Source organism: Chlorocebus sabaeus, chromosome 15 (genome assembly GCF_047675955.1).
Source record: "Chlorocebus sabaeus isolate Y175 chromosome 15, mChlSab1.0.hap1, whole genome shotgun sequence".
Lineage (NCBI taxonomy): Eukaryota > Metazoa > Chordata > Mammalia > Primates > Cercopithecidae > Chlorocebus > Chlorocebus sabaeus.
In genome coordinates this window covers 79,596,944-79,624,182 of record NC_132918.1, presented here as the reverse complement: position 1 = coordinate 79,624,182, position 27,239 = coordinate 79,596,944, and positions in this window count along the sequence as shown.

The window sequence follows — 27,239 nt, the reverse complement described above, 5'->3', positions numbered from 1 at the left end:
GGCCACCTTGGAGGTCACCCGCAGACTGTTTCCATACGCACCACTCTCAGGTCCTGGGCATATGCTCAGTCTGGGCTTAGGACAGGCCAGAAGTGCCAAGGAGGTAATGTCCTGGGAGCCACTCTCAATGCTCAGCTGTGATAGGAGCTAGTGAGTAAATGTCCCAGCTTTCTCACCCCTTACAGGGACAGAATCTGAAATGTGCTCTAAACAGCCCCTTAAAAGGTCACCATCAGGATTGACACCTGTTGCCCATGGCAGTGACCTGCTTACCAATGCACCCTTTTGGCCTTCCTCACCCACCCTGTCCCACTTCCCCACTCTCTTACTGTGCTGCCTGAGATCATTGTCCAAAAAGTGACTTACCCGGATCCCTATCTCAGGATGTGCTTTTAGGGCACTACAACTACAAAAGTTTCCTAATTCCAAAGCCTCTAAACCAGGTCTCCAACCCCTCACATCAGCACGTCTCCCCCTAAATTCCCTGAATCTTGACATATTTTCCAGATAGTTCCCGAGAAAATGGTCCCTGCCCTGTGCTGTGATAATTTACATTTTGTCTCCCCTGCTGGTCTGTGGCAGGGATTCTGTCATTTACCAAGTGCAGTGCTGGAGCAAGGCAGGTGTTCCATAAATGACTAGTGAATCGTCATGTCCTCTCCCTCTGAAAAGTACACACACACCCATCTCTAACACTTCTGGCCTGGCTCTGCAGCCCTGGGGTCAGTCTTACGGAGTTGCTTAGAGGCTTGCAGAAGTGTCTGGCCTGGGATCCAAGAGTACCATGGGAAGCCCATCAGTCAGCTCTGGTAATATGCCTTACTATAACTGCACACACACAGATGGACACACGGACAGGTCCCTGGCCACTTGTGCTCTGTGTTGGCATTGTGTGTGCCTAAGGGGGCTTGCCTTGTTGTAGAACAAAGGGAGAGTCTGCAGGTCACTCCCGCCACCCACATAATTCCCACCAATTCCCAGCAGTTCCTCTCGTACCTCCCTGTAGTGTCCCTGTTCCTAAAGAACACATTCTCAGCGCCTCAGGATTACGCTCTCTTGAAGCTGGACTCTCAGACAAAGCCACCCCACATGTTCTGCCCACAGATCCAGTGAGCAGGAAAAGTCTCGTGGATGTCCCAGAGGGAGTTTCAGCAGCCAGAGAGGGATGGCAATCCCGTGGCTACTCAACTTCAGTGTGAGTCCTCCCCTGCTTTGCCCAAGTTGCTCTTCAAGCTCATTCTCTGACACCCATGACCTTCCCCAAGCCTGAGCTCCACAGACAAGCTGGCACCACACACTGTATGGTAATCGTCATGCACGTCCGTGTGAGGAGACCACCAAACAGGCTCTGTGTGAGCAAGATGGCTGTTATTTCACCTGGGTGCAGGCGGGCTGAGTCCGAAAAAGGAGTCAGCGAAGGGATATAGGGGTGGGGCCATTTTATAGGAGTTGGGTAGGTAAAGGAAAATTACAGTCAAAGGGGTTGTTCTCTGGCAGGCAGGGGTGGGGGTCACAAGGTGCTCAGTGGGGGAGCTTTTGAGCCAGGATGAGCCAGGAAAAGGAATTTCACAAGGTAATGTCATCATCAGTTAAGGCAGGAAAAGGCCATTTTCACTTCTTTTGTGGTGGAATGTCATCAGTTAGGCCATCTGGATGTGTATGTGCAGGTCACAGGGGATATGACGGCTTAGCTTTGGCTCAGAGGCCTGACAGTAATGCCTTCCCTACTGGACTTCTTGAGAACAGGAAGAGTTTGTGCATTCTTGTCCCTACTGCCTATCATTATGCCAGTTACACATAAGGCATTTTATATGTGTGTTGAGGACAAAAGTAAGCAGAGCTTTCCACACCAGGTGGAAACGGACCTTAACAATGTATATTTCCCTTGGAGAGGGAACACAGTAATATACATTCACTCAGAACACTGAGTCTTTGATGTGTAAAGGGGGATCTTAAAAGAGGAGAGGAGGTTTAGAACGGAGAAACTGGAGGACAACAGAGGCATGCGGAGCTTAATTCACACAGAGAATAGATGGGAAGGGTGATGCCGAGAAGGGAAGAGGATACCATCCCCTCTCCGTGCAGCATTTCTTTCGATATTTTAAAAAGAGCAAGAACTCTGAAGATAGAATTTGATTTGCAGCCTAGCTTTTCTGAGATTGTTCATGAAGGACTATGAAAATGCCAAAACACAGTAACAGAGGAGTCTTGGGAAATGAGCTCAGGCCTGTCAGCATTTCTGATTGTTAACCAGCCACACTTGGAGCTTTATTTCAAGCCCGTTTGAGGCCAGTGGAGAAATGAACAGGCCATAGCTACACCAATTACTTTCCAGATGAAGCTTCAACAGTGTGGAGGGAGGTAGTTTCTATTTGTTGACTCAACCTAGAAAATGGTTTAGAAAATTTCCTGGCAGGTATTAGCAGGAACTTGATCAAGGAATAACTGTAGGTAGAGATTTTTTAAATGAAATTCAGAGTAAACACCATAAAGAAAGTTAGCCTCGCAGTGAGAGAGGGATGCTGGCATTCCAACACACCTGGTGGAAACTGAACCTGGCGAGCAGCACACAAAGCTGGCTCTCAGACATTTGAGACCCTCACCACAGATTTGGCAGTGCTGGAGATGATGCATTCAAGCCCTGGCCTGGTGTCATGGAAACCAAGTTTCATATGCACACTCATCCAAGGTCTCCTAATTTACTGTCTAAAGCAAGCTTCCTCACCATTCTCCATCTGTTTCCATTTCTACATTTCAAAGTTGGAGATAATCCTCTTAAAAAAAAAACAAGTGGAGAAAGTGAGTACTTATAGAACATCCACTATGTGCCAGGCTAATACTAGATGTTATACATGAATTATTCCGTTAATCTTCACAATGGCCCGAAGTAGTTAGGTAGGGTGAGGTAATGTATAGCAGTCAGAATTCAGGTTTAGAGTTCAGAATTCTCTTGAGAACCACTTTGTTTTAGAGAAATGGATTAATACAGAGAGTATTAAATACAATGACTAAAGACTGAAGGCTGGTAAGAACTTCTGCTAGCTTTGAAGAAATCAGAAACTATTTGAACCAGAGAAAGCCCCTGCCAATGATCTCATCTGCATGTCACACTGATGTGGGATTCACAGAAGTTCACCTGGAAGCTACTGTGAATTTCAGGTTCGTTACATGTCTACATGGCTATTCTCCAAAACAAGAGAGCAACAAATGCTTCTCTTCTTCTGTCTTAAAGGGCTGCCTACGTGTCTCACATTGGCAAAAACTTAAACCAGAACCCTGTTGACCAGGGGGTCTGGAAAAGGTAGTTTTCAGAATTTTAGCCCCTAAAAAACTAGGAAGAGCTTAGAATCAACAGTCAATGTCCTGCATTGAGAAATACTATTGTGTTTATCTTATTACTGAGGCAACTAAAATTTCAAGAAGTGAAATAACTTTTCTCAAGTTCTTTCTGCTAGTTTGTGATGGGGATAGAATATTATTGTAATGAACCTGGGTGTTTCTCCCTCCAAAACCTAGGAGAAAGAATGGAATTTTGATTCATGAGGAGGCACAAATTTATTCAATTGTATCCAGAAAGGATATTTCTTTGTTTGCATTGCTGCCTATCCACTAACCCTGTCAGCATGAAGGAGACAAAAAAAGGCTGGCTTCCCTATTAACTATGCAAGAGTCTATGTGGTATTTGTCCATAAGAATTAGGAAGAGTGTAAGGGCAATAATATTAATGCCTGAGAAGAAACCTTCAAGTGTAACCAGGGGAATGCAAGTTAAAACCACAATGAGACACTGTGTCACATCTACCAGACTAGCAAACATGAAGTGCTAGCAAGGAAATAGAGCCACACCAACTCTCTGCCACTGCTGGTGGACATAATAGATTGTTACAATCATGTTGGAAAACAATTTTCCATTACCTCTTTTTGAGACAGGGTCTCACCTTGTCACCCAGTTTAAAATACAGTGGCTGAATCTAGGTTCACTGCAGCCTCCACCATCGGGCTCAAGAGATCCTCTCACCTCAGCCTCCTAAGTAGCTGGGACTACAGGCATGTACCACCACGCTCTGCTAATGTTTTGTATTTTTGTAGATATGAGGTTCTGCTATGTTGCCCAAGCTGGTTTTGAACCCCTGAACTCAAGCCATCAGCCCACATCAGCCTCCTAAAATGCTGGAATTACAGACGTGAGCCACCGCACCCAGTTTTCCGTTACCTCTCAAAATTAAAAGCATTTACAGTCTATGAGCGAGGAATTTCATTCATATGACTATCTCCTAGAGAAATTACTGTATTTGTACATCATAAGATGAAATACATACATAAATGTTTATAATAGCATTATCCATAATAGATTAAAACTTAAAGCAAACCTAATGGCCATTAACAGGGTGAATAAATAGAGTATATTCATACAATGGAATATTACACAGCAATAGAAATACATGAATTACAATGAGATAGAACAAGATGTATGAACTTAAAAGGTTTAATGCTGAGGAAATAGTCACTATTCCATTCATATAAAAGGTAAAAACAGACAATACCAAATAATATACTGTTTAGACTCCACACGTATGTCACAAAACTATAAAGAAAAGGCAAATATTAATTAAATACGAAAAATAATGGGTTAATTTAGGGGGAGACAGAATGGAGTAGAACTAGGGAGGGACTTGGAGGAACCTTCTGTGATCTTAATATAATCTAAGTGGGACAGTGAGTTCAAGGCTGTTTACTTTATTATTATTCCTTACGTTATAATTATGTATACTCTTTATATGTATATTTGTACACACATTTCTTTGTATATTTCATATGCAAAGAAAATTAATGTCATAGTGGAGATTTTCTGTCAGCCTCTGCCTTTCTCCAGCCCCACCCAATTGCAGTTTGGTGCCAGGGTAGTGGATGTAGAGCCTGTCCATCCCATTCTGGGCTTTCAAATTCAGCCCACTTTGACACAATATAAGGTCGACTGCGGTATATGAACTCCATCCCCAGAATTCCTCCTGACCACCTCTCATTTGACAGCTTTACAATATGAAGAAACCACGTTGATTAAGAACATGAATTTTAAAACCTGTATTTGGTTCCCAGCCCTGTCACTAACTAGTGTTGTGACCTTGGAATCATTATATAATCTCCATATTTCTCTGCCAGTCTAACAGTACTTATCTCCTGGGATTGTTGTTGCAAAGGTGCAGTGATTTAATCTATGTAAAATACTTAGAAGATTGACTGCATATGGTGACTATAATTTCATTGTCAGGTTTTACTATTACTTCTTACTTTTTCTCTTGCCAGATTTGCTGATCACCCCATATTTCTTGCTTGACTCCACATCTCAGTAATTACTATGTACTTGGTCCCATTCCTAAGAACAGGGATCAGCAAACTATGGCCTGCTGGTCAAATTCAGTCCACTATCTGTTTCTGTAAGTAAATTTTTATTGAAACACAGCTATGTGCATTCATTAATATATTGTCCGTGACCATTTTCCTATTACAAAAGCAGAGCTGAGTGGTTGTAACAGACTGTATGATCTGCAAAGCCTATCTGGCCATTTACAGAAAATGTCTGCTGACTCCTCCTTGGAATATGGTTGAACTCTGCTCTCCTGGCTTTGATCTTGCCCATCTCCCAAAATCTTTCTGCTGCAAACAGGAATCCACAAATCTGTACTCCAACCTCAGGCACAGTGACAAATGAAGCCAACATAATGTATGTTCTTGGGCTATAGGGACTATGAAATCAAGTCCACTCCTTTTTGGCCATTTTTCATCATGGATAGAAGGGGTTAGACACATCGAGTGCCCAGGCCACTCCTGAGCAAGGCAATGCATGTGACAGCCGACTCTGGCGTGAAAGGCTCACTACCTCCTACTAGAAATTTCCAACAGCATAGCATGTGATTACCTCACTTTGAAATAGAATATGTAGAAACATAATAAATATGCCAGGTTACGTATTTATAAACACATACAAAGATAAGCATTTACTGTCACCATGACCTGGCCGTTAAAAGGTTTTAACTCCTGAATATTACATCTTTCTAAGTAAGATAAAGCCATTAAAACAATAACTGTGAAGTCATATGATTCTCTCAATGGGTCTCAGGAGGAAACAGGCCAATATAAAAATAGGTGTCTATTTTTTTTAATGTAATCCCTATTCTGCTGACTTCGTCTCTGTGACCTCGGCCAACCAAGATAACACACCTACTTCACAATTCTAAATGAGAAGTCCTCTAATAAGGGTGAAGGGTGACACAAAGACAAAATCTAAAAAAAGAAACCACAAAGACTGCAAAGGCAAGGAGTTTCAGCAAATCACCCATTCCCACCCAGGGAAAGAAAAAAACAGAAGTGTCCTCCTTTGTGTGCTATTTTGGTCACATGTGATTAATAGCCTGTCACACTGTCAGGAGAACCCAGACTCGATCAAATCGACACATGGCAGCTCTGTGCACTAAGGCGGGGCACATTTCAGCACAAAATGTGCCAGAGGAATGCACTGTGTGTGTGTGTGTATATATATATATAGAACACATACCTGCCACTTGCATCCCTTGATCCTGAAATACTGCTGAAATTCCTCTCCCTACACATACTCCCAGAGAGTTGTGTGTGTGTGTGAGTGTGTGTGTGCATTTTCCCATTTCATTCAGCAAGCAGCTGTGAAAGCTGTTATACTGCCTACATAGCATCAGAAAAGGATCTGGTAAGTGTTTAATGAGGGGGAGGTGTGATAAAAGGGATAAGGCAGTTAAATTGGGTAACTTAGAAAAGAATGAGATAAGATAATGAATGTGTTGCCATGGAAACCAGGTCGTAGGCATAATCTAATACTGCTCTCTATCTGTAACATTCTATATTCTGAGAAATGGGCAAATCCTATTATTTTTACTTATGACTATTATCTTTAGAGAGATATTAATAGTCTAGTCAGTGCCTTATTTCCCCACTCATTAGTGAAGCAATACATAAGTGAGATACAAACATGCCCTCTAGACTAGAAGAATGCAAAAACCCTTTGTGAATCCTAAAAGGACTCACTATATTTTTGTTCCTTTTTAATTTGACTGTCACATTTCTCTTTACTTCCCATAAATGTCCTATCCGCCAAGCTTGCTCTTTAATAAAATATGCACAGGAGAATGCCCAATAAATTGATACATTTCTGTAAAACTTGGCTTCATAACCAACCCCAACTGCCTGTATCAAAAGAGCCCTTCAAGTAATCATCCTGGAAGTTCTTGGGCTGGCTGATTCCCCAGGGTGAATATATTTATAACTCCTCCTTTGGCACATGGGAATTAAGGTGATTTTAAAATACATGTTAAAATACTAAAACATAAATAAAAATGAAAATTTAGGACTCAAAAATGTAAATCTAAATGAAAGATCAGCATGGGGGCGAGGATGGTGCAATACATATTCACAGTCCTTAATGTCCTATGTGTGCTAGTTGAACTAATGTTTTGAGTGTGCCTTCTGGTGGTCAAAGCAAAAAAGAAAGCATGAAATAACAAATAAATGAATAAAATGAAACATCTCTCAAAATAAGCCAAGCTTTTCTCAGCACTCAGTATTGAAAGAAATTTCTTACTTGGAGGTTCATACATGAACCACTCAGATATGTTGTGCACAATAAACCAAATTCAGATACAAGAATAGGTTTATTAGGACCTTCAGCCATGAAACCAACATGCAGATCATGAATGCAATCTTGAGGGGTGGAGAGAGAGATGTAATGAAGGGGAAAGGAAGGGAATAATATGAAGAATTTATAGAGTATTTTTATTTGTCCTGCTTGGTCTAAGAACTATAATACTTTCAAAGAGAAATCACTCATATTCACTTCCAAATATCTCTGAGTTCAGCTAACCGTTAGGGAAGAATTAGAAAGCAGTGTTTTTATCCTCTGATCTAGAATGTAGATCTATTCTGGGTTTAATGATGATCATGTTGATATATGGGCCAGATTTACAATCTTTTATGAAAATAGAGGGCTAATTAAAGACTCTCCAACCAATTCCCAGGTGACGGTGTTATTGCATAAGCCATTATTAGAATGAAGCAAACTCTGGAGATGGTTCTAAAGAGTTAGTGCAACTGGGTTATCCTGGAGAACTTGGTTCCATTCAGACTCCAGCAAAGGCAGAGGCCATTCATGCTCATCATATCTCCATAGCTTCTCTGCATCTCCCAGCTCCCTTTACAATTAGGTTTGGACGATATAACAAAGTTTAAACCAAAGGAATGGGAGAATAAATGCTGTAAACCCTTAAAAAGTCCACATTAACCTTCCAGTTACTTTCTTCCTTTGAAATGGCAACCTTAGAGGCCATATGTTCCAAGTGGAGTGGCTCCATAAAGCAGTAATGTGAGCAAGAAAAAAACTTAAAGCACACACTAAGCCACTGAGATTTCAGGGTTTACCTAGTGTGAGGTAGTCATGGATTACCCAGATGACTAATAATACACTAGCCAATAAACTGTCTTCACCATACTACCTGTCATTTTTAAATCATGTTTCAGTAATTTTATTATAGATGTTATATATTTTTGGCTTAAATACCTTTGTAAAAATATAGACAAAAATTTGCAAGATATAACTACTGAACTGTCTTTGAATGTATACCCTTACAGACCCAATTTCTCTCTCTCTCTCCTCTCTCTCTCTCTGCTTCCTTGCCCTCTCACCTCATGCCCTTTTTTTTTTTTTTAATTATGCTTTATGTTCTAGCGTACATGTGCACAACGTGCAGGTTTGTTACATATGTATACATGTGCCATGTTGGTGTGCTGCACCCATTAACTCGTCATTTGCATTAGGTATATCTCCTAATGCTATCCCTCCCCACTCCCCTAACCCCACAACAGGCCCTGGTGTGTGATGTTCCCCTTCCTGTGTCCAAGTGATCTCATTGTTCAATTCCCACCTAAGAGTGAGAACAAGCGGTGTTTGGTTTTCTGTTCTTGCGATAGTTTGCTGAGAATGATGGTTTCCAGCTTCATCCATATCCCTACAAAGGACATGAACTCATCCTTTTTTATGGCTGCATAGCATTCCATGGTGTATATGTGCCACATTTTCTTAATCCAGTCTGTCATTGATGGACATTTGGGTTGGTTCCAAGTCTTTGCTATTGTGAATAGTGCTGCAACAAACATATGTGTGCATGTGTCTTTACAGCATCATGATTTATAATCCTTTGGGTATATACCCAGTAACGGGATGGCTGGGTCAAATGGTATTTCTAGTTCTAGATCCTTGAGGAATCACCACACTGTCTTCCACAATGGTTGAATTAGTTTACAGTCCCACCAACAGTGTAAAAGTGTTCCTATTTCTCCACATCCTCTCCAGCACCTGTTGTTTCCTGACTTTTTAATGATTGCCATTCTAACTGGTGTGAGATGGTATCTCATTGTGGTTTTGATTTGCATTTCTCTGATGGCGAGTGATGATGAGCATTTTTTCATGTGTCTGTTGGCTGCATAAATGTCTTCTTTTGAGAAGTGTCCATTCATATCCTTTGCCCACTTTTGATGGGGTTGTATTTTTCTTGTAAATTTGTTTGAGTTCTTTGTAGGTTCTGGATAGTAGAGACATAGAAATATAATTAGAAAGAAAGATATATAAACAGTGGATGCTAGACATAAATAAATAAGTAGGTAACAGAGAAGCAGACAGACATCAAGCTTAGATATGCTTCTGTAAGTTTGGGGTGGGCACGTTTTCACATAACCTCAACAGGTGATTGTATAAAGGCAATCCCTGTTAATTTATAAATGTTGGCATTGAGTACTGAGAAGCAAACTGAGATTAGCAGTTAGAAAGTGGTAGGAGAGCGTTTTAACTCAAGTAGTTCTACTTCAAAGCCTGCATCTGAATCACTACTTTCTACCGGCCTGAATTAATTGATTATCTTTCATTCATTCCCTCAATTTTTCCAACACCAATTGTTGCTTAACTAGTAAGGTAGGTGATAGGTCATTATCGTTTCTTTCCTGTCTGCTGACAATTTGTGTTTCCTTTTCTGTCAACTGTTTTTTTTTTAAGGATCATTTATGTATTTATTGATCTGTAACAGCTCTTTATAAAGATATTAACTTTGTATCTGCCATATTTGTTTACAAATATTTTTCCAGTGTTCTTTTTTTCCTTTTTCTTTATTTCCTTTCAAATCTTTCCTTATAATTTCCATTATCGTTTTAAAGCTCTTGTCACTCCCAACTAACATAAACATGCACTTATACTTTCTACGTATGCTAATCATTTCACCATTACATCCTTTGTCTACTTGAGAGTTATGCTTATATAAATGCTTTGAACCCTCCTTAATTTTGTTTCCTTGAGTGTTTTCATTTTTCATAGTTTTCCAAACAATATTAGTGAATATTTATGTTTTATCCTATTGATTTGAAATACTATCTTTATTATATGGTACATGAATTGTGATGTAGCAGGGAGAGCAATCTTGACAATCTTGACTTGTAAAGAAAATGACTCTAGTGTTTGCATTTCAAGTATGATGCTGAGTGCTTTGTTAGATATATTTTTATTACATGTATAAATTATTCTTCTAGCCCTATTTTACTTATAATTTACTTTAATCATAAATAGATAGCCATACGTTACTAACATAATGGATTATCATTATGTATTTTATTAATGAGCCATCATTAAAATTCTGTAATAAAACCTACTTAGCCATAGCACATAATTTCTTTAATATACTAGAGTTCATGCAGTCACCATTTGTTTAGAGTTTCGCATTTCCATTTCTAAAAGAAATTGATCTATAGTTTCCCGTAGTTAAGCTAATTATAAGAAAAGAAAGAGGGAAACTTACCTTTTATTATCAAATATTTCAAGTGCACAAAAATTTTGTGTTATATAATGGTTTGAAATAACTCATTTCTAAAGCCTTATGGGTCTATCATTTTTTCACTGGCTATTTTTAGATACTTTCAATAATTTCTTTCAAGCTCTATTCAGCTTTTTTCATATTTATTCTATGATTGATTGTTTTTTGTATTATCCTTTAAAATTATTCTTTCATTCATGTCTTTATATTGGCACATATTGGATTAGAATTCTATATTTTTATGTCAAATGAGTTAAATATAAACAAATAATGATTTAGTTACATCTTCTTGATCATTCCTAATAAACTATATGGTTATTTCTTTTTCTTTTCCTGGTCATGTTTATGAGATTTTGTCTATTTTAGTGGTCTTAAGTCTTTTTTAAAAAAATACACAAAAAACCTCTAATATTTATTATTTTATTATTTTCAAATTATTATTTGAAAATTATTTCCATTTGTGCTTTTGTTTATTTCTTCCTTGGATGGACATAATTCAAATACAACCACTAAACACAGCTCATTAATCCTATTATTGATTTACTTTTATTCTGTTATCTACTTAGTATATAAAATATTGCATCCTACTATTATCTTGACGTTTTCAAATTTTTTTTATTTTGTACATTCCTGTGTCATTCATTAGCTAAAGTTTTGTGATTATTTTCATTTTACCATTAGCAATGTAGGCTTTGTCCCTGTTGCACATTTTATATTTTTTCATAAAATGTACTTTTTTAGATCAATCCTTTCTGTCATGGGAGGACACAACATTTGTCTCCCTTTATCCTTCACCTTCTGCCATGTGAATATGCAACAAGAGGGCCCTTGCCAGTGCCACACCTTTGATCTTGGCCTCTCAGCCTCCAGAACACTGGAGAAAAAAAATTATATTCTTTATAAATTGCTCAGTATCAGGTATTCTATTAGAGCAGCATAAAATGGACTTAGGTGCCTACTGGAAACTCATATAGTTGAATTTCATGTTACTCTAGGAGTTTTCACATTTACATTTCACAGGTTTCATGTTCTTAAACATCTTACAACCACATGATCCTGCAGGACAATTTCAAAGTGTGGGAAATATCAATTAAAATCAAAATGGAAATGCTTTGTGGGCATATATGCCCTGCATGCATGTTTATATATAACTGTATATGTGTGCACACATGTGGGTGAGTTCATGCATACATGTAGTAGGTGTGTGGTCTGCAGCCAAAGATGACCAAAGAGACTGAAAAGTCATCTGACCAATAAAGACTAGGTAAAAAAGATTAACTATCTGGAAGAGCATGTTCATTAACTTTTTGACTCTTTACAAAGGGTTGCAGTCCAGCATAGCAGCGGTAGCAAGATCCCATAAAATATGATGAGCTATCATATTTCCTATGAAGGCAGAGGCATGTAGGCAGCACAGGGGAGACAAACTCAAGAGATTCAGAAAGACAGGTGAAAGGTAATTTAAATAAAAGGTTGAAATCAAGACTTAATGACAGAATAATCCCTCTAGGAGCTATAGAATTTTACTTCATATCCTTGTGCATATAGGTTGACAGTGATAATACCTGAAGTAACAATTATAGCTTGCCTGATCTTTGAATAATCAAATTTGTAACAGTGTTGTGATATTTCTGTCAACTTCATGTAAGATCTCAAAATAATTTCTTCATGTTTAGAGGCTCATGCTGGCTACCACTATGGACTGCCTGAACCCTGCAAAACCCTTCTCTACAAGTACTGCACTTGGCTAGCCCAGTTGAGCTGCTAATTCATCTGAGCCAGAGACCCAAAAGGACCTCCCCCAACACAGGGTCCTGGCCAACTGCCGGATCCTGGTGACTGGGCTTAGTCAATCATCTGTTTTTAGAAAGAGTGGCAAAACCATACCCTGCCAAAAAGAAGAGGTAAAATCTGGACTTCCTGAAATGTGTTACTGAAACATGCTGTTTTGGAATTCACTATTCCACTGAGAAATTCTCTCTCTTCCCACAGAGAAAGACTCATGAGGGTGGAGAGACTAGGAGCCAAAATCCACCTGCTCCCCACTCATTTATTCAAATTGAAAATAGATCCTAAAGAACTATGTGATTTTTTCCCCTGGGAAGGTGTAAAAATATGTCTCTGTTAAAAGAAGAATCATTTTAATACAGCCTTGGGATGATCACATAGATTTTTGAAAGTGAGTTCAATTCATCGTCTTCATTAACAAGTATTTATCTTTCTTATCTTTCTTGGACAGCCTCCCTTCCACTTTTTATGGCCTATAGGTTGAGCTCACCTGCTCCATCAGCATACAGTATCGGGGGAAAATGCTTAAATACATTTCAGATGTAAATGAACATCTTGGGAAGGAAGCATAAGTAAAGAGCCATCCTCACACACCTGTTGCCTCCTGAGGGCAGTTGCTCCATGGAGTCCACTGTGACCTTGTTGGCAACTATCCTGATGATCTAGAAGAGGACACAGATTGATGCTAGCCCATCTCACCTGCATCATGCTATTGGCAGCCCAATTCCACACTCTATCCAGAACTACTTTACATACTGGTTTCTCCTTCTTGTTTTATTATATACACAATGTAGTCAACATGAAAACCAAGAAATATGATAAATAAGGAATAAATGAGGCACAGGTGTTCCCTGCAGGTCTCATTACAGCACAAAAAACCAACCCATTAAAGAGGCTCCGCTGCATTACTTTCTCCTTCAGCAAATTTTTATGGCCCTCTACACCTACATGTACAAAACAGGAAGAATTGGGAAGTCAGATGTGCGTTCCTAGTGCTACCTGGTTAGTAGGCCCTGGAGTAAGTAAAGCTTGTGTTTTTCCAGGGAAGTAGCCAAAGAGACACTTTCATGTGCTTTTCCCGATGAACCTACAGGCAGCAACCCCACATGCCAAAAGTGCACTGATGACATGGCCAAATGTTTCACACAAAGCCTGATGTGCTACCTCTTGTTGGTGTTATCATCCCTCTTCTGCAGTCAGAGCCTGTTCAGAGCTACACAAATCCTCCCTGGTTGCTTGAACCCCAGGCACTGGACAATGCCAATATGCAGCATAAACCCAATTTTGAAACACCAAGATCAGATTCCAAGATTCTCGTGTAACATGCAGACATACATGATCATGCTTTTGAAAAAATGTTTTTGTGGGCACGCAGTAGATACATATATTTATGAGGTACATGAGATGTTTTGATACAGGGATGCAATACATAATAATCACATCATGGAGAACGGAGTATCCACCCCTCAAGCACATATCCTTTGTTACAAACAATCCAATTATACTTGCTTAGTTATTTTTAAATATGCAGTTACATTATTATTGACTACAGTCACCCTGTTGTGCTCTCAAATAGGTCTTACTTATTCTTTCTAAACATTGAACTCACCCCAGCCCCGCCCCCACCGCCCCGCCCCGCCCCTACCCTTCCCAGCCTCTGGTAACCATCTGTATTAGTCTGTTCTCATGCTGCTAATGAAGATATACCCGAGACTGGGTAATTTATAAAGGAAAGAGGTTTAATTTACTCGCAGTTCAGCATGGCTGAAGAGGCCTCAGGAAACTTCCACGATCATGGCAGACAGGGAAGCAAACACATCCTTCTTCATCTGGCAGCAGCAAGGAGAAGTGCCGAGCAAAAGGGAGCCCCGTATAAAAACGTCAGGTCTTGTGAGAACTTACTATCATAAGAATAGCATGAGAGAAACCACTCCCACGATTCAATTATCTCCCACTGGGTACTTCCCATGACACATGGGAATGATTGGAACTACAATTGAAGATGAGATTTGGGTGGGGACACAGCCAAGGGATATTATCATCCTTCTACTCTCTATCTCCATGAGTTCAACTGATTTAATTTTTAGATCCCACAAATAACTGAGAACATGTGATGTTTCAGAACATGCAGTGTTTTTCTTTCTCTGCCTGGCTTTTTTTCACTCTACATAATCATCTCCAGTTCCTTCCAGTTGTTGCAAATGACTGGATCTCATTCTTTTTTATGGCTGAACAGTACTCCATTGTGTATAAGTACCACATTTTCTTTCTCTATTCATCTGTTGAATTACACTTAGGTTGCTTCCAAATCTTGGCTATTGTGAACAGAGCTGTAAAAAATAAGGGAGTGCAGAGAAGTCTTTGATATACTGATTTCCTTTCTTTTGGGTGTATACCCAGCAGTTGGATTACTGGATCATATGAAGCTCAATTTTTAGTTTTTTGAGGAACCTCCAAACTGTTCTCCACAGTGATTGTACTAATTTACATTCCTACCAATAGCATATGAGGGTTCCCTATTCTTCATATCCTTGCCAGGATGTGTCACTGCCTGTCTTTTGGGGATATAAGTCATTTTGTTATAACTGGTGTGAGATGATATCTCATTGTATTTCTTTGTAGTTTTGATTTTTATTTCTCCAATGATCAATGATTCTCTGATTAATGATGTTGAGCACCTTTTTATATGCCTATTTTCCATTTGGAGGTCTTTTGAGAAATGTCTAGTCAAATATTTTGCCCATTTTTTAATCAGGTTATTAGATTTTTTTCCTGTAGAGTTGTTCAAGCTCCTTATATATTCTGGTTATTAATCCCTTGTCAGACAGGTATTTGCAAATATTTTCTGTCGTTCTTTGCATAATGTCTCTTCACTTTGCATGATCATGCTTTACCTAGATAGTAATGTGCATGACTGTTTCTACCATCCACTCTACCAGCTGTGGCTAGTTAGAGTGCCAGGTTAATAAAACCAGGCCTGTCAATTTCCACTTCCAAGGAGTTTCAAGAGAGGATCGTAATTCAGGTCTCTAAGATTTGTGAGAAATCGTCATATAGGTATTTAGCACAGATGCTTCAAGGAGAAAGTTCACATGTTATGTGGAGGATGTAAATACTTTAGCCCGATCCACATGTCTACAATAAACATATCAATCCTTTCATGGAATCTGTTTCTCCATCTTGACTAAGGGACTTAGATAAGGCAAACACAGATAGGTCAAATTGAAGTGTAACTAGAATTCATGTAACTGAAATTATTAATGGAGAGTTTTTACCACCTCTATGGTCTTGGATGGTGAGACATGTTTTCACACAGAGCACAAGATAATGAGAATTTCTAATCTGGACTGTCTCATTATTAAAGCATATCACTCAGAATTACCTCAGAAGGGAGCCTTCCATGAATGAAGCCTTGTGTCACTAAAGTCATTAATATTACTTGTTTCAGGCGTGAATGAGACCACTACATAAATTTTTCTTTGAAAAATGGGGAAGAAAGGGAAAACAAAAACTCAGTATGTTGTCCTTATGTTGGTTATTATGAACAGCAGCAGCACCAACAATGGGTAAGCTCTGAAAGTAATAAACATAAATGCAGAAAATATAAACAACCAGAGCTATCTTCAGCCAAAGATCAATCAAGCAGCAATCTCCTGACATTGTGCAACTCTAGGGCTCAAGGTGTGCCTCAGAGTGGATTGATTGCTTGCTTTTTGGAGGCATTCTTCCTGTTTTAGAAGGAACTGTAGGATAATCATCAGACAGATTTTTGCAGGCTGAAGTGGGTTCTCTCTATTGCTTGGTTTTGTTTTGTTTGTACAACTCCTCAGTAAAAGTTACCAAGAAGGTATAAAATGACACTGCACAGCTCTATTGCACCGTAGTATTCAGGAAATCAAAGTGCTGAGTGTCATAAAAGACACAGAAAGGGCCGGGCACTGTGGCTCACATCTGTAATCCCAGCACTTTGAGAGGCCAAGGCAGGCGGATCTCAAGGTCAGGAGATCGAGACCATCCTGGCTAACATGGTGAATCCCCGTCTCTACTAAAAATACAAAAAATTAGCCGGGCATGGTGGCAGGCACCTGTAGTCCCAGCTACTCAGGAGGCTGAGGCAGGAGAATGGTGTGAACCCGGGAGGCAGAGCTTGCAGTGAGCTGAAATCCCACCACTCCATTCCTGCCTGGGCGACAGAGCGAGACTCCATCTAAAAAAAAAAAAAAAAACAGACATAGAAAGGAAATGAGAGGCATTTGCAACAGTGTGGATTCAAACCCCAGCACTGAGGCTCTGCTCTTACAAGCAATTGTTTCAGGTCAAGTTTTAATCAAAGAAAGGGGCTCAACTTAAAGCTTGTTTAACAACACGAGGTGATCAGTACATCTAGAATGATCAGACAAAATGCCAGCACTCTGTCAGGCTACAGCTGCTTGCCATCTTTCCTCAGGTTGTCTTGAAAAAGAAATCAGGAAATTTAAGTTGAGCCTTCCTAGGAAGATAATTTACATTGTGATATTTAATTGCAAAAAAACAGCTATTTCAGAAACCTATCAAGAGAATTTTAGATGTATAGTGAAAAAGGAAAACCAGCAGCCTAGGAACTTGTTGGTCACAATTCCAACATTCAGGATGATAGAGTTAATTTAGAGATGAAAGGACTGAGACCTAGAAAAGAGAAATGGTACTGAAAGATGCAGAACTAAAGTCATTGGAAATTTAGAATACAAATAGAAAAGACATGAATGAAGTTTATTTAAAAACTATCTATCAGAGTGGGTAAAATGAAGAAGACAGACAATACTAAGTGAGTGTAGCAATGTGGAAAAACTGGAACTTTCGTAGCATATGCTGCTAGTGGTGGTGTATATTGGTACAACCATTTTGGAAAACTGTTTCATGGTGTCTACTAAAGTTGAGCAAGTGTCTATTCTATGACTCAGCAATTCCACTCTTAGGAAAGTATACAGAAGAAATGTACAAACATGTTCACCAAAAGGCAGGTACTAGACTGTTCAGAACATCATTATTTGTAACTGTCAAAAACTGAAAACCCTCCAAAGTCCATTAAAAAGAGGCTAATAAATTGTAATATAATCATACAACAGAATACCATGCAGTAATAATGACAAATAAGCAACTACACATTGCAACATGGATAAAACTTACTTATGTATCATTGAGTAAAATAAGTTTGAAACAAAAGATTACATAACATAATGCCATTTATACAAAGTTCAAAATCAAGCATAACTAATCTCTGGTGTTAAAAGACTGAATGTTTATGGACACAAGAGAGACTTTTGGAAATCTAATAAGGTTGAATTTTTTAAACTGAGTAATGCTTACATGAATGTGCTCAGTTGGTGACAAGTCATCAAGCTACACACTTAAAATTTGAGCACTTTTCTGTATGCATGTAGTACTTCAATAACATTTTGATTTTTGTAGCTGGTTATAGATACAGAAGATAAGAGAAATTCATCCCACACAAAATTGTTCTTGACAAACTAACAAATGATATATAAATTCAATTATTAAAATACAGAAACTTTTTCAGACATAAAGAATTAAATTTGTAGATGAAAAGGGTAGTAGCCTGCCCTTTTCTCAATTAACAAGAAAAAAGTAAACAACAATAAGCATTGTAATTATATCCTACCAAAGTCACTGAAATTCAAGGTTAACAAACCACCTTGGAAAGTTCAGTTTCTGGTAATGGTGAATTATATAATTCAGAACAGCATTCCCACTGAAGATAGCTAGTAGAAAAGCTGGACAAAATACTTTTTTAAAAACATGCTGGAAGACACTGAAAAGTGAATAAGGTAGTAAAGAATTGCAATCACAAGAACTGGGAAAAGTCAGAGATGTAAGGTGAGCCCTCCATGAGCAGCCACTTTTCGTGTGGGGATTTGCAAGTCCTGAGAAGGCAGTGGAGAGTGCTGGCAATGTGCTGTTTCTTGACCTAGGTGAGGCATATGTAGATGCTTTTTTGTGCTTTGTAAATTTTCTATATATGTGTGATAGTTTGCAACACAGAGTTGAAAAGGAAATATCAATCAATCATTTAAATTGAAAAAAAGAGTTAATTTTAGATTTATCCAAAGCAGTACTATCAAAGCTAGAAAGCTGTAGACAAGTGGTCCCAATGATCTGAGGAAAAAATACTTCACAAGTCGTCCTTCAAGTATAAAGTGTAAAAGCAACAAACATACATTGTTTAGTATGCAATAACTTAGAAAAGCCAGCACTTGTGGGCCTTGCTTGAAGAGAGTACTAGAGGATGAAATTCTGCTAGCAAATATATATATCAAAATATAAACAATCAGAAAGAAGAAACATAAAATGAGGACTGGTGGTTAACATTAAACTCGTTTAAATATAAAACGTAGTCTAAGCAACTGTGAGAATTATGAGATCACTGGTTCTCCACTGAAAATTTATCTCTGCTAAATAAAAGGATTATGTTTAATATGTTCAATAAAAATAGCATGTGCCTTATAATCCCAATCTTGATAATTATGTTTTTTCCTCTCTCCCCCCATCTATATGTACTCTATATGTATATTAATAAAGAAATATCTAGAATTGTGTTTATAAATGTTAAAACCAGGGCAGTGGAATTTTAGGCAATTTTTTTTTCTTTTTGAATGTCTCATTTTTGCATTTTTCTTCAGAAATGAACATGTTTGTGAAAAATAATAATTATCATTCTTTAAAAAATAAACTGGGAACAATATACACAAAAATAAAGTCTATAAACAAAAGTCAGCTAAGAAAGTATATTTCCCTTAGCAACACTGAAGGAGATATTTAAATATAATCAGCATTCAATGAACACATAATTTAGTAATAAAAAAATAGCTGACAGTTTGTAAATTATTCATATTTTAATTTTTCAATTATTTACTCTTTTCAAATATTTATATCTCCCTTTAAAGCAAACACACTTATTCAGGAGTATAAAATTTAAAAGGAAGAAAATTTTGTATCAAACTGAGTTTAAATTACATATTGGAAATTCAGGTTCTACAAACAAAAGAAACTTCCAATAGTAGAAAATAGTCAAAGCTATCTTAAAGGCTTACAGTACTAAGTCCTCTGTTAAATTCAACTTTTATAGAATCACTGTTTCTACCTAAAATTATCCCCCCTGCCCCTTGCATTTTTGCTCCTAGCACATGCAGTCTTTTGAACCAAGCCAACAGCTTCCATCACTTTTGATGTTCTCTTCTGCTTTACTCGTGACATCCAGTCAAGGCCTACTTTTGTAACACATCCTCCAATCCATCCATTTTCATTGCCTCCAAAGTCAAGCCCTAATTATTTAGCATCCAGACTGCCTACTATCCAGTGGCCTTACATCTAATCTCTCTACATTCATCCATTCATTAGATTGCTTACAAAACCCACTTAAGACACTTAAACCTACTTGGGACACTAAGCTCAGAAACCCACTTAAACCCACTTGGAACATTAGGCTCAGACTTTGAAGACCATGGAATGAATTTCTTTCCAACAATTGGATTAAAATCCCACAAGGAGACAGGCAAGCAAGAAATGTGCTTGATATAGGATGGTAAAGGGAAGCAACAGGCCCCAAGAATGGGGAATTATCCATACAGAAGTCCAAGAAATCTTTCCCAAGAAGTTAACAGGTGAAACAAACCTGAAGCATATAAGAGCCAAGTACAGAAAAGGGTATTGCAGGTGAAGACAGCGTAGGGATGTTTGGGGCAATGTCTAATTGTTTGCTAAATCTGACATGTTCAAAAATAGAAATCTAGAGAACAGCGAGGAAGCTGTGGTGGCAGCCCACTGGCCAGAGAAAAACATATACCAGATTAAAGAGGCACCAGCTGATGTAAGGGCTGGCATGATTCAAACTGAACAGTACTGTCGGATAATCTTTCCAAAAAACATAACTGATTTTCTTCATTCGTGTGCTTAAAACTTGTCACCAGCTCCTCAATTAATTATAAGCACCTTTGGAATAAATGACAATCATTTTCTCATTTCCACACAGAGAAAAAAAAAAGGCTTGAATGTGCCCCATTGCTTAAAGGAACTGCAATCCAGTCAATTCATATAAATTATTACATATTCTGATTTTCCGGAAGCAAAACAACCAAGGTGTAGTTCACTATTCAGTGATCTTTCCATTCAGTCATGTGCTGAAGGTACAATGATGAACAGGAGACAGTAGAGTCTTTTGGGGGAGTCAAACATGAGCCAAAACAGAAATATGATTAGAACTTTAATAAAGATATGTACAAGGTACCTTGGGAGTCAAGTTGATGCATCTTAAGTCTGTCTGTGGATATTCTGAAAGACTTCCCCAAGAGGATGGAGACTGGGCTGAACCTTGAAGGATGAGTGAAGTTCTCAGCTGGCAAGGGCGGAAATGTTTAATAGGTGAAAAACTCAGGCTGTCTTGGCCACAGAGTGAAAGGAAATAAGAAACAATAGAAAGACAAGTAGGATCAAATGATAAGCCTGAGAATATATTTGGTTCTGCTTTTTTTTCTTGGAAAACTTTTTATTTTATTTTATTTTATTTTTTTTATTTTATTTTTTTTGCTACCTTAATTAGTTCTTTATATTAGACAGTTGGTTACAGTAATGCACTGTAAGGTGCTACATACAAATATTGCTAAATTTTCTGTATATATTGTGTATTTAGCTTAAATTATTTGAAATTTTATAAAGTAACAAATGTATATTTAAATGTTTTGACACAAATTGCAAATATACCTTTAAAAAGCTTTCAGCGACTTATACTCTAAGTATTATTTGTCATATATATATTTGTCTTTTCTCTACAGGAAACTTTCTCTTTTTTTTTTTTCAATTTTTTTTTTAAAATTTATTTATTATTATTAAACTTCAAGTTGTAGGGTACATGTGCACAACGTGCAGGTTTGCTACATATGTATACTTGTGCCATGTTGGTGTGCTGCACCCATCAGAGTGAACAGGCAACCTACAGAATGGGAGAAAATTTTTGCAATCTACTCATCTGACAAAGGGCTAATATCCAGAACCTACAAAGAACTCAAACAAATTTACAAGAAAAAAACAAACAACCCCATCAAAAAGTGGGCAAAGGATATGAACAGACATTTCTCAAAAGAAGACATTCATACAGCCAACAGACACATGAAAAAATGCTCATCATCACTGGCCATCAGAGAAATGCAAATCAAAACCACAATGAGATACCATCTCACACCAGTTAGAATGGCGATCATTAAAAAGTCAGGAAACAACAGGTGCTGGAGAGGATGTGGAGAAATAGGAACACTTTTACACTGTTGGTGGGATTGTAAACTAGTTCAACCATTATGGAAAACAGTATGGCGATTCCTCAAGGATCTAGAACTAGATGTACCATATGACCCAGCCATCCCATTACTAGGTATATACCCAAAGGATTATAAATTATGCTGCTATAAAGACACATGCACACGTATGTTTATTGCAGCACTATTCACAATAGCAAAGACTTGGAATCAACCCAAATGTCCATCAATGACAGATTGGATTAAGAAAATGTGGCACATATACACCATGGAATACTATGCAGCCATAAAAAAGGATGAGTTTGTGTCCTTTGTAGGGACATGGATGCAGCTGGAAACCATCATTCTTAGCAAACTATCACAAGAACAGAAAACCAAACACCGCATGTTCTCACTCATAGGCGGGAACTGAACAATGAGATCACTTGGACTCGGGAAGGGGAACATCACACACCGGGGCCTATCATGGGGAGGGGGGAGGGGGGAGGGATTGCATTGGGAGTTTATTTTATTTTTAATGGACAAATAATCGTATATATTTATGGGCTACATGTAATATTTCAATATATGTATACATAGTGTAATGATCAAATCAGCTAATTGACATATTCATCACCTTAAATATTTATCATTTCTTTGTGGTGAGAACATTTAGTATACACTGTTTTAACAATTTTGTAAAATAAATTATCAACTACAATCATCATGCTGTGCAACAAATTACCAGAATTTATTCTTCCTAAGTGAAACTTTGAACTCTGTCCAGCATCTCTCCTTTCCCTGTCCACCTTACCCCCTCAGCCTCTGGTAACAACCCTTCTACTCTCTATTCCTATGAGTTCAACTTCTTCAAATTCACATGTAAATGAAATTATGTGGTATTTTTCTTTCTGTGCCTGGCTTATTTCACTTAGTGTAATGTCCTCTAGATTCTTCTATGTTGTCACAAATTACAGAATTTCCTTCTTTTTTAAGGCTGAATAGTATTCTATTGCATATTTATCACATTTTGATCCAGCCGTCTGTCGTTGAACACTTAGGCTGACTCAATATCTTGGCTATTGTGAATAACACTGCAATAAAAGTGGGAGTGCAGATCTTCCTTTCACATCCATATTTTCTCTCCTTTGGATATATAGTGGGATTGCTGAATCATATGGTAATTCAATTTTAATGTTTTGAGGAACCTCCATACTACTCTCCAATATGGCTCTACTAATTTACATTTTCACCAACAGTAGGCAAGGTCTCCCTTTTCTCCACACCCCTGCGAACACTAATGTTTCATATTTTTGTCATAGTCATTCTAACAGGTGTGAGGTTACACCTCATTGCAGTTTTGATTTGCAATTTCCTGAGGCTTAGTGATGTTGAGCATTTTTCCATATATCTGTTAGACATTTGTGTGTCTTTTAGAGAAACATCTATTCAGGTCCTTTGCTCATTTTTAATTGGATTATTTGTTTTCTTGTTATTGAGTAGTTTGACTTACTTACATATGTTGGTTTTGTTTTTTTCAAAAGTTCACTCTGGCAAAAGTGAGGAGTCAGGACAGTAAGGGATAGACGTGAAGGCAGAGAGACTGGTTAGAAAGTGTCAAGGTAAACTAGGTGAGAAATGATGAGGGCCTGGCCTAATACATTTTTATAAAGTATTTGGCTTCATTCTCTCTCAGTAGGGCCTGTTGATATAAATAGCAAATGTCAGAAATGATTAAAATCAGATAACCTGTGTTCTGGTATTCAATTCTTGACTTTCTGGGTGAGACCTCTACTCAGACAATGAGCACGGGGAGGCAGGATAAATAGGTTCTGCTGGTATCTGTGGCTCTGGTAAACACCATAGAGATTACTAATCTGTTTTAAGTCAATGAACTCTAAAATCTGCTTTAAAAAAAGCTATGAACCCTCCTCTCAAAAATTATATATACAAAATGTTGATGTGTCCCAGTGTGTCCAAAGGTAATGAAGACTCAGGTTCTATACTTACCTTGAAGATTTGGTGAACTTTGCAGGAAATGCTTCAAACTGAAAACAGAGCAAAGGTCTCCTGCAGATATTCATCTTGTAAATGTGGGCCTGACAGTGTGGGAAAGACAGATGGAAATTATGGGGCTAGCTCCTAAAACCCAAAGTATCAAGTACATCGAATATTAACTTTGAAGGTAGTATTCCATAAAAGAAGGGATCTTACCATTAAGAAATAGTATTGGGTGAATCAGCTAAGTCTACATGAAGCCTTTGGGAGAAAGGTGTTTCAGTACAAAATTGCCTCCATGTGACAGCAATATAATACAGGCTTAAACTAGGTAGAAGTTCATTTTACTTTTACATAAAAGTCAAAGCTGTTAAGAAATTTCTGTTTTTACAAATTTATCTGTGATGCAGGCTTCTACCGTCTCATTTTCTGCCATGGATGTTTTGTCCACACAATTTTTGGATGTTTTGTCCACATGATTTTTAAAATGCCTCATCATTATATCCACACTCTGAACAGCAGGGTGGAAGAAAAAGGAAAAGGGTGTGTAGCCCTCACTTCCAGGACATAGCTCAGATATTTCACACAACTCTATGATTCCTGCATCTGGAAATTAATCACATAGGTAAACCTACAGGCAAGGAAAGTGGGGAAAATGTGCCTAATTAAAAATTATTGTAGCAGGGGAGAAGTGCAGATGTTCACTTATGTTTTCTTTGAATCAGCTCCCATATTTGATGAGTTGATAGCTATATTAAACAGCTTCCACATTTAGTGAGTGGGGAACTATATTCAACTGCAAGATTAAGTGAGTAAAATTTAAACTTTCCAAAATTCAGGAGATTTATATCACCAATACGATGGAATATGAGATATTAGCCTTCATCTGTCCGCAAAAAAAATTAGATAGAAGATAGATATCCACAAACCAAAATAGCACAGAGGGCTCAAGGACCTATTAAAAAATCCACAGCAACACAGTGGAGCAAAAACCCAAAGAATATTTACACAGAAAGAATCATTGGTGAATTCAGCACACTTGCGACACTAGGACATGGCTAGGAACAAAGAAGAAAGGCAAAGGCTATTGGCATCAGTCATATGGCAAGAGCCACCATGGTCCCCAGTGGCCGGCTCTTCAGTGAACACTGGCATCTTTTGCCACTGAAGTAACAAACAGCCATTCTCACTGGAGAACCCGAGAAAGGGAAACACAGCTGCACTCCCATCCCCCATCCAAGAAGCAACCTCTGTTGAGCCACTTCAGGAACAGAGCTATCACCTCTCTCAATCCCAGAAATACCCTGACCATAAACACACAACCACCCCATGAATGCCTCCTCCTACAGACCCGGGCTCTGTGGCTGCACTACCCTACCAACGTCTCAAACACTGGAGCCATTGTCATAACAAGCTCTTTCACACTCCGGGGCCCACAACCAGGTTCTTACTGTGTAGGTCCACGGTCTGGGCACTGGTTCTGCCACCATAGAGAGCAAGGCCCCACCTTAACCCCTGAGCACTCTGATTCTATGAAAGCCTATGCTCCTATTCTCAGCTCCCTGGCTGCTTCACAAGTACCGTGCCTCATATAATGATACTAACAAAGTAGCTGGGTTTGGGGGTGCCTGAGCCCCAGGTACTAGATCACCTTTCATAGAGAGCTAGGCCCTGCACTGACCCTGGAGTTGCTCTAACTCTGTGTAAGCCTGTGCTCCTTTTATCAGGTCCCTGGATGCTTCATAAGTATCACTGCTTTGCATACTGTTACCACAACAGTAGTGGAAGTGCCTATACCCCTGGTTCCAGTACCAGTACTGCCTCAGATCCAAGACCTGTAATTTCTCCATGCATGCTTTGGATTCAAATCTCAGCAACATGGCTACCTTATGGATGTCACTTATCAGACACCAGCGCCATCGCCACCATGAGTGGCTCTATAAGGCAGGCACAAGATTAAGAAAAAAATCTCCTCAACCACAACTTTGGCAGTGGGAGAAAAAGAGATCAGGAAATTCTGAGCAGTCATCACCACCAAAGATCCCAAAAACCCTCATTGTCACTTTGAACAACCAGAGTGATGACCTCTGAGGATCCCTGAAATCACTGTCAACACCCACATCAGCTGCTAGAGCTCTCACTGGTGCCAGAACCACTGTATCATAACCAGCAAGCACATTCACACACACCCCCCAATAGGGGAAGGTCTTTCCAAAATAAAAAAGTCCATCAAGTCTGGAAGAAGTGACTGCTCAAAAAAAAAAAATGGCCAAACATCAATGTATGGCAACAAGAACATTAAAAACCAAGGAGATATAATACAGCCTTAAAAAAACAAAACAAAACAAAACAAAAAAAACCACACACAATAATTTTCCAGCAGTCGACCCCAAAGAAATGAAGATATAGAACCTGACTGGCAAAGAATTCAGAATGATTGCTTGAAGAAAGTTCAGATAAATTCAAGAAAATACAAAGAAATATTCTTTTTTAAAAAAGGAAACAGTAAGTGGGGCCAAAATGATAAATTTAACAGTAAAATTATAATTTTTTAAAATCAAACAAATTCTGGAGCTAAGAAATATAGTGACTGAAATGAAAAATACAATAAAGGGTGTCAACAGCAGAACTGATCAAGCAGAAAAAATCTGTAAACTTGAAGACAGGTTATTTGAAAATATATAGTGAGGGGAGAGAAAAGAATGAACAAAGCTGGTGGTATTTGTGGGACAGTATCAATAGCACAATTATTCAAATGATAGGTGTTTTTAAATGACAGAAAAAAGAGGTTGGAAATATTATATAAAGAAATGATATAGAAAAATTTCCAAATATGAAGAAAAATACAAATATCCAAGTATAGGAGCCAAAAGTCTCCAATCACATTCAATCCAAACAAAACTATACATCATGACATTAAATAGTTGGTCAAAAATCAAAAACAAACAGCAGACCCTGAAAGCAGAAATAGAAAAAAAAAAAAAAAAAAGCAAATAACATATGATGACGTTTCACTAAGGTTAGCGGATTTCTCAACAAAAAACCTTACTGACCAGGAGAGAGTGAGATGACACATTAAAAGTGCTCAATAGGCAGGGTACAGTGGCTCACGCCTATAATCCCAGCACTTTTGGGGGCTGAGGCAGGCAGATCACGAGGTCAGGAGATTGAGACCATCCTGGCTAACACGGTGAAACCCCATCTCTACTAAGAATACAAAAAATTAGCTGGTCTTGGAGGCGGATGCCCTGGCCCCAGCTACCTGGGAGGCTGAGGTAGGAAAATAGCGTGAACCC